Source organism: Sphaeramia orbicularis, chromosome 13 (genome assembly GCF_902148855.1).
Source record: "Sphaeramia orbicularis chromosome 13, fSphaOr1.1, whole genome shotgun sequence".
NCBI lineage: Eukaryota > Metazoa > Chordata > Actinopteri > Kurtiformes > Apogonidae > Sphaeramia > Sphaeramia orbicularis.
The window spans coordinates 23772270-23785131 of NC_043969.1; the positions used below are offsets into that span (position 1 = coordinate 23772270).

The window sequence follows — 12862 nt, forward strand, 5'->3', positions numbered from 1 at the left end:
GATCTGGTACTGGCTGTCTGCCAACAACTGTGGAGCAGAGAACTGAGGAATGAAGAGGAGCTGGGGAGCAGAACGGAGTTGTGTAGAGCAGATTGGGTATTAAAGTTGAGAGGAAAAAAAACTGTAAGAAAAGGATGAGGGGATGGGAGGTTAGGAGAGGAGAGGAGAAAAGCAGAAGGGACTGATAGGAATAGAAAGAGGAGGAAATGTGATAAGATAATAAAAGAAGAGGACTGGGGGGGTGGGTTCAGACAGATTGAGGTTATGTTCACAGGACGTTTTAACAAGTCAAAACAAGACACAAGATGAGACACTACATTTTGAGAGTTATTTCTTTAAAGACCCTACCAGTTTGTAATAGCCTTTAAATAGGGATGTCCCATAAGGCGGTGGTCCCCAGCCCCCAGGTCCCCAGACTGGTACTGGTCCGTGGATCATTTGGTTAATATTAGAGCAATTTTTCCCACCAGTCTTCCGGCAATTGTATACTGAACAACAAAAGAAACGCAAGGTTTGGTCGTTAATTTAGGCAAGAGTTCAGCTGTCCTGTTGAGTTGTCAACTGAGATACACATTAAAATAAGTGAGTTGTAACCATTGGAGCGTGTGTTTGCAGGGAAACACAACCAAGAGTGGTGTTGAGCATGTGTACAAAGTATCGGAGGTGCGGTACGTTTTGAGTGATATGGTAGTGGGAGCAACAAATGGGAGTGGCAATTCCCTTTGTTTATCCGGGGGCTATAAAAAGAAATGGTAAGATTCAAAAGTTACTGCATTACCACGATGCCTCGCCTTAACGATAATCTGAGAGAACGCGCAATTGGTATGCTTGATGCTGGTTTAACGGCTCGCAACGTTGCCAGACGTCTGCAAGTGCACGAGTCCACCATCAGTAGGCTGAGGACACGATTCCGTGACACAGGGACCACTCGGGACAGACCAAGATCCAGAAGACCACGTGTGACCACCTGTAATCAGGATCGCCATATTAGTTTGGCCCATCTCCGTGACCGTCAACTCAGTGCTCATGGACACAATTCAGTGTACTGCCACTGTAAATTTCACAGCTGGATATAAATATTTCATATGAAACCAATATTCATAATAAAACTCCCATATAAACCAATACCGAAACATACTTGCGTTTCTTTTGTTGTTCAGTATATTTTGAAAAGCGACCGTTTCCACCCTCACCTCAGAACCGCTCTTGTGCCATTTCATGAATCAGTAGTAAAACAAGCTAAAGAAATGAGCCAAAAACAAAATTCACAGGAGAACTTTTTTGGGAAGAAACGAGGAAATGATGAGGCTGCAGAAGGGTCACAGACTGCAAACAGAAAGCTGCATTTACAAGGAAATATCATGATTCCTGCCTCAGTTACAGGTTCATCACAACAGGTGACACACAAGCGCCTCCAAACTGCTCCAGCACATTAATCCATGTTTGAGACAACTTCAAACCTCTGTGCACTCTGGATTAAAGTCAAAGCAGAATATGCGTGTATCGCCACAAAAGCCCTGAAAGTCCTTCTTTCGTTTCCAACCTCATATTTTTGTGCGGTTGGGTTTTCTGCGATGATAAATTACCAAGTAGTAGACTGGATCTACAGAACACAGTTGAAGTGTGTGTCTCCGTCAGCCCCAGATGGGACCGTCTAGTTGCAGGGAAACAAGTCCAGGGTTCCACTGGTTCTGCATTAGGGTGAGTTAATACTCTGCTGTAGAATCATTGTAATTGTCTGATATACAGTTTAAGTGTTTCAGATCACATGCTCTGAACTGACAAAGGTCTTTGTTATTGGAACCCCCGCACCTCTTATCGGTCTGCGGAAAATTTTCATGCATGAAACCGGTCTGTAGTACAAAAAAGGTTGGGGACCACTGCCGTAAGGTGCATCAGTTTCCTTATGTTTTTACTGTGAATCTGTCCTTAGCAGTGTCGTATAAAGTACAGGTACCAATAAATGACTGTGGTAGAAGTTCAAGTCACCAACTGAAATACTACAAGTTAAAGTCTTTAAGTATCTAGTGTTTACTGTACTTAAGTATATCAAGTAATCTACAATTAACTGTACTCAAGTAATGAAGGCAAAAGTACAAGTAAATGTTAAAAACAACCAAAGGCAGCCAGAATTTTAAATATTACGCTGATGCTCACATCAACAGATTGTCGACAGTTTGAGTGTGGACCATTGTTTTCACTAGTGCATTATGTGTTCAGGCTCAATGACCAATGAACTTCCTGATTTTGTTGCAGTTGCTTTTAATCTCAGCGGTGAAAACACCAAATTTCCTTCACTTTATTTTTTGTGACGAGTAACAATACTGTGCTTTAACAAAGTATCGGAGTAGAAGTATGCAGTATGCAGTTGAGTTAGGAAATGTAGTGAAGTAAAAGTGAAAGTAAACAGAATAAAAAATACAAATAAATAAAATACAAATTCTCTTAAAGCATACTTGAGTACAGTACTGGAATATTTTTACTTCATTACTGGTCCTTGGTCTAATTCTTGTCTGATAATAAAATAAAATGTCTCGTGATTCTGTTATTATTTAGGGGTTTTACATCAAACTTGAATATTTATTTAATAAAATATAGTACTCCTGAAAGGCAGGCTGTTGTTATGATATCTACACTGTAAAAAATAATCCTGTGTTTTATGGGAAAAAAACTGTCAGCTGTGGTTACCAGCACAATACTGTAAAAAATACATCAAACCATAAACATATACGGAGTAACATGTATATTTAACATTGTAAACATGTATATTTAACATTGGATTTTGGTCATATTTACATGTTTAAACTGTTAAATTGACTTTTTTATTAAAACAAAAAAGTATGAGAATAGGCTGTTATTTGAACATTATAGTCTTGCCATTTAAAAAGCACCACATTGTTTTTCAGTTTACAGTTTTATTTTCTCAAAACCATAGAAATACATACTTTCTGCATACAAATCTGGTTTTGTTAACATACTTTTTCTGTAAAAACTACAGCTACATTTGATTTATTCATTAACAGAAAAATCTTTTCAAATAAACAACTTTATTTTGTATTTTCGCTTACAGTTTTTTTATGTTGCAATTTTACAAGTTTTTTTGTGTTAATTCTATGGTTATTTTTTACAGTGTAGAGTGATGGTCCATTTTCAAAGCAGACATTTAGTTAAACACACAAGTGGGATTGTTATAATTAAACTGTCTGCATCCATCATAGGTCAGTCAGTTTAAGGACTTGGAAGTGTACGGTGGTCGAGTGGAACGGCCTCCTGCGGTACACCGAATGTAAGAGAGCCGTCATATGTTATATCAGTTACACCTCTGCTGTGCCTGTTTATGTGAGCTGAACGGAGGCTCAGCAGCTACAGTGACCACCTCTCAGTAAAGGCATGTGCTCCCACAGCTCCTTCCGTTTCCCTTCAAATACATGTATGCTCATGTTATGTCATATTTTGCTATGGTATGTTTTAGATCTGCTGATACCATACAGTGCAGTTTAGTTCAACAGACTATGGTACTGTGTAAGATTTATTTCTGCAAAGATTACGTATCAAAATACACAATAGTCGGTTTTATTTTCATTCTTGAAATTGACTCTAAATTATGTTTTCTAAAGTTAGAAACTTGAAAATGTGAATAAAGGGCATTTTTAGTATGAATCACTACAAGAAGATGGCATAAACTATGGTAAAATCATTTTGTATTTTGCTGGAAATTTTAGTTTTATATGTTTATTTATTCATTCATTCATTTATTTATTATTTATTAATTTATAAAGGGGAAAAAATGGGTAATTAAAAGTTAAGACACAGTAGCTGACTGAATATTGTTAAATAAGGTGATTTTTCACCAAAAGCAGTGGCCGATGGTTATCTGAGAGGGGGTGGGATTAAATAAATTACACTACTTCTCACCCCTTTTTGGGCATGTAAATGAAGCTATTGTGCTGTTCTTCTGTCTAAGATTGTATTGATTGCTGATTTTTGTATTGTTTATGTTTTGCTTGTTCATATATATTGTTAAATTTCATTGCATGTTCGGAATAAATCACTAAATCAAATCAAATCAAATCAAATCTGTGGTACATTGTGAAAGGTAATTTTAAAAACAGTGCTATGCAAAAATCCTCGGCCACTTCTAGGTTTGTTGTTTTTGCAGGGTTTAAAAGAGTACACATATTTATTTCTCATTCTCTGTTCTTCAGATACAACAAAAACATACTGGAGATATGAACTAAATAGACTCTAAAAGTAAAAGGGACTATTTGGTGTGACCTCTGACCCCATGACAAGAAGCAACACGAACAGTTAGAAAAATCTGACGTATGTTGAATGAAACCTGGTATAAAACATCAGAAAATTAATGAAATAAATCGCATATTATCTGAACAAAAGGGTTAAAAACATGTTAAGTGCAAAGGGAGGTCACAATAAATATGACTACTTTGGTTTATAGAAGCAGTTTTTTCAGAAACCTTTGTTTTTACTGCTGTACATACTTTGTTTATATCCAGATTGTATTTTGATCATTACAACTTTTGCCTAGTACTGTATTTATCACTGAATTAGATGAATTTGATACAATGTGTACATACGTGTGTCATCACATTCTGCTAATTTGAGAAAGGACTTGGGCTGCTGCTTATGTATTAGAGATGACTAAATACAAACTTAACTCTAATTTTATGTCATTTAAATGCATGAAAATGATTGATAAATGTCATTGTCAACATCTACAAGACTTTTTTGTAAAATTAAAACTTCTTAATAATCTTTTTAGTACAAATCTAATCAAGGGAGCAACTTTAAATTCCTCAAACATTCATCAAAACAAAGATATGATGTTGTCCGACATCAAATTCATCATGTTCACAGCAAAATGTTCCAAATAAATCTACTCCTGTGACATGTTAGTTACACATGGCTGTTTGATTTTGGTGATTCTATCATTTTTACATCCAAAGGTGGCACGAAAGTCTGGGATTTGTGACCATTTTAGGGTTTTCCAGGTTTTTGAAAGACCAGTTTCTTGGCTAGAAAATTGATGTTTCCCAACTATACAGTATATATTGTAATATAATACTGGGCTGATGTCATTGCCATATTTAGACATTTGGATCCTTTAAAGAAAGTAGATAATGCTCAGCAGTTTTTCCTCTTACAGATGCTGCTGTAGTCAGAGGAAATATGGAAAACTAAAAGCTCTGCCTATGCTTTAAACAGTTCATTTATTTTCTATAATGATTTCTGCGTTTCCCTTGTATATAAGGGAGAATAACTAACAAGAAAAGCAAAACAGTGAAACAGAAAATAGTATCTGCATCGGCCAAATTGTTATTTAAAGTTCTGCTATCAGTATCAAGCAGGAATGTCACAGTTAGTGTGTCCCATAAACCAAAGGTAGCAAATAATTCCTATTAGTGCCTAATGCAAAAGGGGCAACAATGCTCATATTTTAAGGATAAATAGCAGGATTTCAGAAGCATTTTAGAATGATTTTGGGGCATTAGTGTCACAATAAAATAGGTATTTGTAAAATTTTCACAAGACAACTTCACTTTTCAGAAAAGTAAAATCTGTCATCAGTAAGAACTGGAAAAATGTTGATTTTTGTTGTTAAATTACCTGAACGCTGAAGCCGTGCCAATGACTTCAGCAGAGATTCATTAAATAAACATGTTTACTCACATTTAGAGTTATATGTTTGAGTTTACGTTCACCTTTGACACAACTCATCTCATTTCAATGTTGAATATGAGCATCAGATGCACTTAGTGTTATGTTTGTTCGCTAACTTACAAAATCACTGCTTACAATGTTTACCCTTAAACTGAACATTACATAGATGATATCTTTGAGCAGGATAATTACATATTTTCTATGAGAAAACTCAAGTGTAATTATAGACAGAAGGAGATTTAAAAAAAAAAAAAAAAAAAAAAAAGACAAAGCAAAGTAGGCAGCCACAGAGAAAGTCATCCATTTTTGTTTTATTTTATTAGAAAATACCCACACACCATAAAAATTACATGTACAAAACTATAAGATTTCAAATTGCTTTATGTACAGATACAAAAGATAAAGCCCAAAGAAAAAGTGAGGGGAACACAGTAGGGAAAGTGAGACCAAGCATTTTAGGAAGGGGTGTTACTTCTGGGATGAGTCCAAAGGTTTAAGGTTCTCTGCCTTTTTGTTCTTCTAACTTCCATCTCTGCAGGAACTGCAATGATGCCGCTGATATCAATAGTGACTCTGGGCAACGGCAGTGAGGAAAATTACGTGCACACACCCACACACACACACACACACACACACACACACACACACACACACACACACACGCACACACACACACACACACACACACACAAGATACCACCTGTAAACAACACAGTCGCCTGCATGACGCCTCTGTCTAAGCATGACAGTGGTGATATTAATATTCTCATTATTAATCTAAAGGGATGTCTGTCAGAGGATTTCAGAGATGCTGTTTGATAGAAATAGAACATGAGTGTGAGAAATGACCTGCTCTCAATCACGATGTGTGCACGTAATTAGCACTCCACAGCGATAACAAATCAAGTGATAATGAAGAGGCCGGATGGTAAAAGTGAAGGCGGTGCATTTAGACGTACTCACACAGCGTTTGTCTTCACATTAAAATATTCCAATTTTCAATGTAGAACTCAGATATTCACCTGATTCTGTATTCAGTGGTGACAGTGTTAATGATGATGATGATGATGATGATGAAGGGTAAAAGTGGCGGATAATATCACTGGGGATGACGATTTGAAACTGTCGTAATTTGGCTGTCTGATACCCTGCTACTTTATTTTACTCCACTGTATCTGTTTTTTTTTTTTTTTTCTTGACTTCAGACAAGTACCTTTTCTCCGGATCGCTGGGTCTGAAACAGAAGAAGAAGAAGAAGAAGAAAGGAAAATTAGTAAATGTTTACACCACTGTGGTTTGTCTTTGTCTCAAAAGAAAGTGTTTACTGTTGTGAAAATCACTGGTAATGACTTATGGGGGCATGGATTAAGACAGTAATGTGCAGGTCCTTAGACAAAAGTTGTAATTATGCATTGAATATCAGAGTATGTAATAATACAGTATATCTGGAGATTTGGAAAAAAATATTCATTCAGTCATTTTCTGAGTCCTCGAGAGGGTTGCAGGGAGTCTATCCCAGTTGCCCATGAATGAAGGTGGTTTACATCCTGGATATTACTCCAGTATAAACCAGTAAATGTTGCCGGTATATGTCACCTGACATATACAAGACCTGGGCCCCACTACCAATTGTGGACCCCATGGAAGGTAAACGTTGTGGTCCCTTCAGAAAATACATTATCTATAAATGTATCATCAGAGCATGTGGGGGGTAGTGTGTAGAGACTGGGGGTATAGGGGTGTGTTTCATAAGTGCTGTAACAACTGCAAGTGGTGTGAAACCGGAAATGAAACTTAACTTTAACAGTTTCTTTGGCTCTCTTTTACTTACTTAGCTTACACGAAATTTTCACAACTTCTAACCTATATCCACTGGGCCCCCCCAGAAAGGCTGGGCCCAATGAATTTGTGATGTTTACCCCCCCTTTATGGTGCCCCAGTACAACATGCATCTCATATTCACACCTATGGGTGCTTTAGATCACCCAGTTAACCTATCAAAGTGCATGTCTTTGGATGGTGGGCGGAGCCTGGAGTAGGCAGACTCAACTGATGCAGACACACCAAGAACATGCTAGAACAATAAAGAAAAAAATAAAATAAATAAAAGCACCTGTAAACTAACATATTTTCAGCTTTAACCCATAAAGACCCTGTGCTACTTTTATGGCAGTTCTGAAATATTTTTTTCTTTCTATTGAACCTTTGTTAAATCATTTATCACCACTTATCATAATATTATCCTCTCTATTTAGCATTTTTTCCAGCAAAAATCAGGTATCTTCCGAAATTTAATTTACTGATCATGTACTTTAATCATCATACTGGTATTACACTTGAGGGCTATTTTTTTTTGCCAAAAACAAAAGTGACTTTTTCAGTAAAATCTATCATTAACTGAACATAAACCCAGTGTCTCCACTGTTATTGATTCAACTTCATGGGTTTTACTGGTGACTCAATGTTGTAGAAGATAACAGTGTTTCCACGGTAACTACAGAGCCTCTGAACGTCCAAATGGGTCATATCTGATGACCATGAAAAGATGACAAACTGTATTTTACACCAATCATTACCTCCACCAAGGAGGTTGTTTTTGTCGTGGTTGGTTTGTCTGTCTGTCCATGTGCAAGATAACTCAAAAAGTTATGGACGGATTTGGATGAAAATTTCAGGAAATGTTGATACTGACACAAGGAACAAATGATTAAATTTTGGTGGTGATCGAGGGTGGAGGGGGTGGCGAGGCCACGGGGGCCCACCGATCTGCCTTGGTGGAGGTCTGCGCTCTCCAAGTGCTTCTAGTTTACAAATGGATTGATAGGATTAGTGGATCAGAAGTTATTAAATATTTTACATCAGTAGATGCTTTTGGATTTTTGGGTTTTTATGGGTTAAGTAAAAATTTAGCCTGAAGCCCACATAATTTAGTCACAAATTTGGTTCCTTATTTGGACTACCATGGGGAGAGTCAACGCTAAGGCAGACAAATTGCCTTGGAGGTGTTTTCACTGCCAGTGCTTTTAATAAGGGTCAGTTTTGCTGTAAAATGTTTGCAGTTCCTTCCAACTTTTAACTCTTTACATCAGCTTAATAACGTGCACTGTGTATGGGGAAAGTGTTACTAATTAAAAATCCAGTAATACCAGTGGGATGTCAGTTTCTGTGTAAAACAAATTGATAAATGCACTTTGCTAAGTGACTATGGATTTATGGAAAAACATGATGGAAAGCTATTGGCCAGAGCACCATCCTTCTGCTTGTTAAAGCCCTACAAAAATCTGACTGCTGGCCTCATTAGTAGTGTAATGCAAACATGCTAAATGATTAGTTGTCACATTCTAAGTTGTTCTCTTGGGGGAAACCTGATGCTATTTGCAAATTGCTCACTCAGTTGATAGTGGAAACAAGTAACAGTCAAAGGATAATGACCAAAAATATTTCATGGCGTAACACTGTGACAGTACAATTGTCAATTTATTGATACATTAAATACTTTTTGATTTAATTGGGACAACTTTGTAGAATTTTACAGCAGGAGAACATTACAAACAGCAGTAAATAACTAGCAAACTGGGCAGTCAATGTCCAGGAAACATCCTAATTATTGAACAGTGTAAACTACTTCAAAATACAGCAACATGTGGGTGAAACTGAATCGATCGGGATGCACACAATGTGTTAAAGATCAATATAAATGGTATGTAGAGGGAAAACCTGCAGTAAAAGAATGAAAACACTCAGCTATTTCATTCCTCTTAAAGCTTCTTGAGTTGACACAAAAGCAACATTTTGGACAAATTATTATAATTTATAGCTGCAACCTCTTGTAGATGGCTCATTATGAAACAGATGCAGGACAAACATAATTGCAGTTATTTATCAGAGAAAATAATCCATGTGACAGGCAAAAATATGTTTGATTCTAATTGTGTAACTCATATTTTCTTTCTTTTTTTTTTTTTTTTTTTTTTTTAATATTTTCATTTTGAAGGTTTATAGGAGGCGTTATTTAGTCCACACTGTTCTCCCAGGGCAGAAATGTACATCCCCAGAAATCCAACCTTCTGGTGAATTTATATTTGAACACACACTCAATCTTGTAACTCATAAAGGCCCAAACATCCACTAGTGACCAAAAGCATCTACTGATCTAAAATATCTAATAACTATTGATCCACTAATCCTATCAATACATGTAAATAATTGATGTAAAATATAGTTTGTCATGTTTTCATGGTCATCACATATGACCCATTCGGACATTCAGAGGCTCCGTAATTACCATGGAAACACCGTCATTTTCTACAACATTGATTCACAGTAAAACCCATGGAGTTTGATCAATGACAGTGGATGGAGACACTTGGTTTAAGTTCAGTCAATGATATATTTTACTGAAAAAGTCACTTTTTCTTCAGTTTTCTCTCTTTTTGATATAATAACCCTCAACTTTAATCTGAGTTTTTATGAACATCTACATGATCAGTGAGTTACTTACTGGAAAATACCTGATTTTCAATGGAAAAAATGCTAAATATGGAGGAATATTTTACAATAAATGGATAAATCATAACAAGAAATGTTAAATATAGAGAAAAAAATCATTTGGGAACTCACACAGAAGTAGCAATGGGTCTTTATGTTTTTTTTACTTATTTATTGCTTTTCGTCCTTTTATTTTGTGGCACTAAAGAGGGTAAGCTCCACCCAGTTTCACTGTATAGGCATTGTATAATGACAATAAATCTATTCATTCATTCATTCATTCATCAAATACAGAGGAATATTTTATAATAAATGGATAAATCACTTAAATAATGTTAAAGAGAGAGAAAATATCATTAGGGAACTGACATAAAAGTAGGACCAGGGGCCTCATGTATAAAGCGTGCGTACGCACAAAAACCTGGCGTACACCCTTTTCCACGCTCACGTTCAGATGTATAAAGAGTGAAGTGACCGCGGAAATGTGCGGTCCTTCACGCCAACTCCATAGCTGGCGTACGCACGTTTCTAGTGCTTTGGAACCATTGGCGACACTTAGAGGTGACACTGAGAAACTGTTAGTAATGCGAAAAAGGTCATTCCTCCGACTGATGTGCACATCGGAGATACACAGAAGAACAATGAACACACCGGCATGAGATCCTACTGTCAGAGCAGCACATCAACCAACAGAACCAGAACCAGAACCAATTAGACCCTGTATCCATCAATGCCAATCCTGCCCGGATGGACATTCAGCAACAGCAAAGAGACAAGGACCTAAAATACATAGGTTGATAAATATAGTGTTCATGTCTGTGAGAACATTTATTAGTCGGTCCAGTCGCTCATTGACTCCGCTGATTGTCCTCACGATGTCCTAATGTGACTCGGGTCAGCACAGACCCATGCCGGTCGGACGGGCATCAGCAGTGGGCTGTGGCGGACCGGAGGACCGGCTAACACTGGGGAGTCAACAGGAGCCTCCGTGACAGGAGGATGATACTGGGTCTGACCGTCTTCTGTCTCATTGTTGGAAAATAATAGATTGAGTGATTAAACATGAGTCAAAGTCATTGATTTCCTCTTTGATATCCTGACATGATTACACATGAACCTTTATCTAGTTTGGCTGTGATCAGACTGTTGTATGACCCGTAGAATGAACTAATGTGTGACTTACACAAATACTAAACCTATATTTATCTTGGGGGTGATCCGCATCAGCCCTGTGAGAAAAGTGTCACAATATCGGTGACTCTTTCCTCAAACAGTCTCAGTTCGTCTCTTTTCTCCTTCCGCCTGTTTTGGCCTCCGCTTCGCGTCCACCTTGATGTCATCGTCTGATCACGCAGACAGGGGAATCCCAGAGGGAACCCCACCTGCAGACCCCGTTTATACTGATTTGCATATTTAAATGTGGGCGTGGAGAGGGAGGAGTCAGGCACTCCAACATATGCGCTCAATTCCACGCTGATTGGGATGTATAAAGGAAATGTACTTGGATTCGGGCGTACACACAGTTTTATACATCTGGATTTTTTTGTGCGTTCGGACTTTTCTGGATTTGGGCGTAGGCCAGGTTTCAGTATGAAATCCACGCAAGTCTTTGTACATGAGGCCCCAGGTCTTTAGGGGTTAAACTTAAGTGTTTTAGATGACAAATATATCTACACAAACACTTGTTTTATTATAACAGTCTAATGTTTTCTGCATTTACATATTTGCAGAAAAACATTAAAAAAGATGCCTAGCTCTTCATAATGATGTAATTCACAATAAATATACTTATTCTGAGTAACTGGTTCTTAGATCAACATCCCTGGTCTTTTATAGGTATGTTTATTCATAATATATCATCAGGAAGGGAAGGAGCTGATGCAGTTTCATAAATAAACAGCTGTGGAGGATTGTTGTATTAAGTCACACATTAATCATCCATCACAGACTGTATAAATACAATCACCTCGGTTTTGACACAAGTCACAGTGATAACATAATATATAGGAGTGGTTTTATGGAAATTTAATTTCCCAAGGACATGAGTAAATGTTACGTAACATGATCCTTATACGGTCATTCAAAATGAAACAACCGTGGATAGACGAAAAGATGGGATTTTGTGACAGAAACAGTAAACTACTAAAAATGAGCTTTTGTAAATCCACCTGGTCATCAGCGATCCATTCAAGGTAGGATTGGGGTTATGTTTGAAGCATGGTTTAACTGATGTACTCGAGTTTTGGTTGTTTTTTAGCCACATATAAGCACAGACACTAAAATAAGCTCCCTTTCAAATGAAGTCTATTATGTGCGTTTTGACTTTGGAGTCCCTCTGTTATAGATGTGATTACAATGGCTCGACAAAGTTCCCTGAAATGGGACGCTATTAGAAGGTTAACTTGTCTTAAATGTCTTGAAGAAAGAGATGAATCTTATATTTAATGCGTGTGGAAATTCCTGACAAACCAGACCTATAAACAGAAGAAAGAGCAAACCAGACAGGTCTCAGCTCAATATAATCATGAAACAAATTGGGCATTTAGCAGCAACAAAAGACAACCAAAATCCACTAACTCCAAGGCTTTGTCCAGCCTGACATTTTAATACAAAACCCCGTCTCACAATACTAAACTTCGCTCTGTTACTTCTGACACCGTTGTGTGACGCGCTCAATCCGCCGATAAACCAATAG

General features: G+C 37.3%; 1 protein-coding gene across 1 annotated transcript in view; it reads right to left on the minus strand.

The window, feature by feature from the left end:
* Positions 1 to 6876: 6876 nt before the first annotated feature.
* Positions 6877 to 12862, minus strand: part of LOC115431465 (leucine-rich repeat and fibronectin type III domain-containing protein 1-like protein) — a 289152-nt gene continuing 283166 nt past the window's right edge. Inside the window, exon 11 of the transcript XR_003937102.1 lies at positions 6877 to 6913. The gene's annotated coding sequence lies outside the window, so the exon portion shown is untranslated. The remainder of the gene's footprint in view (positions 6914 to 12862) is intronic.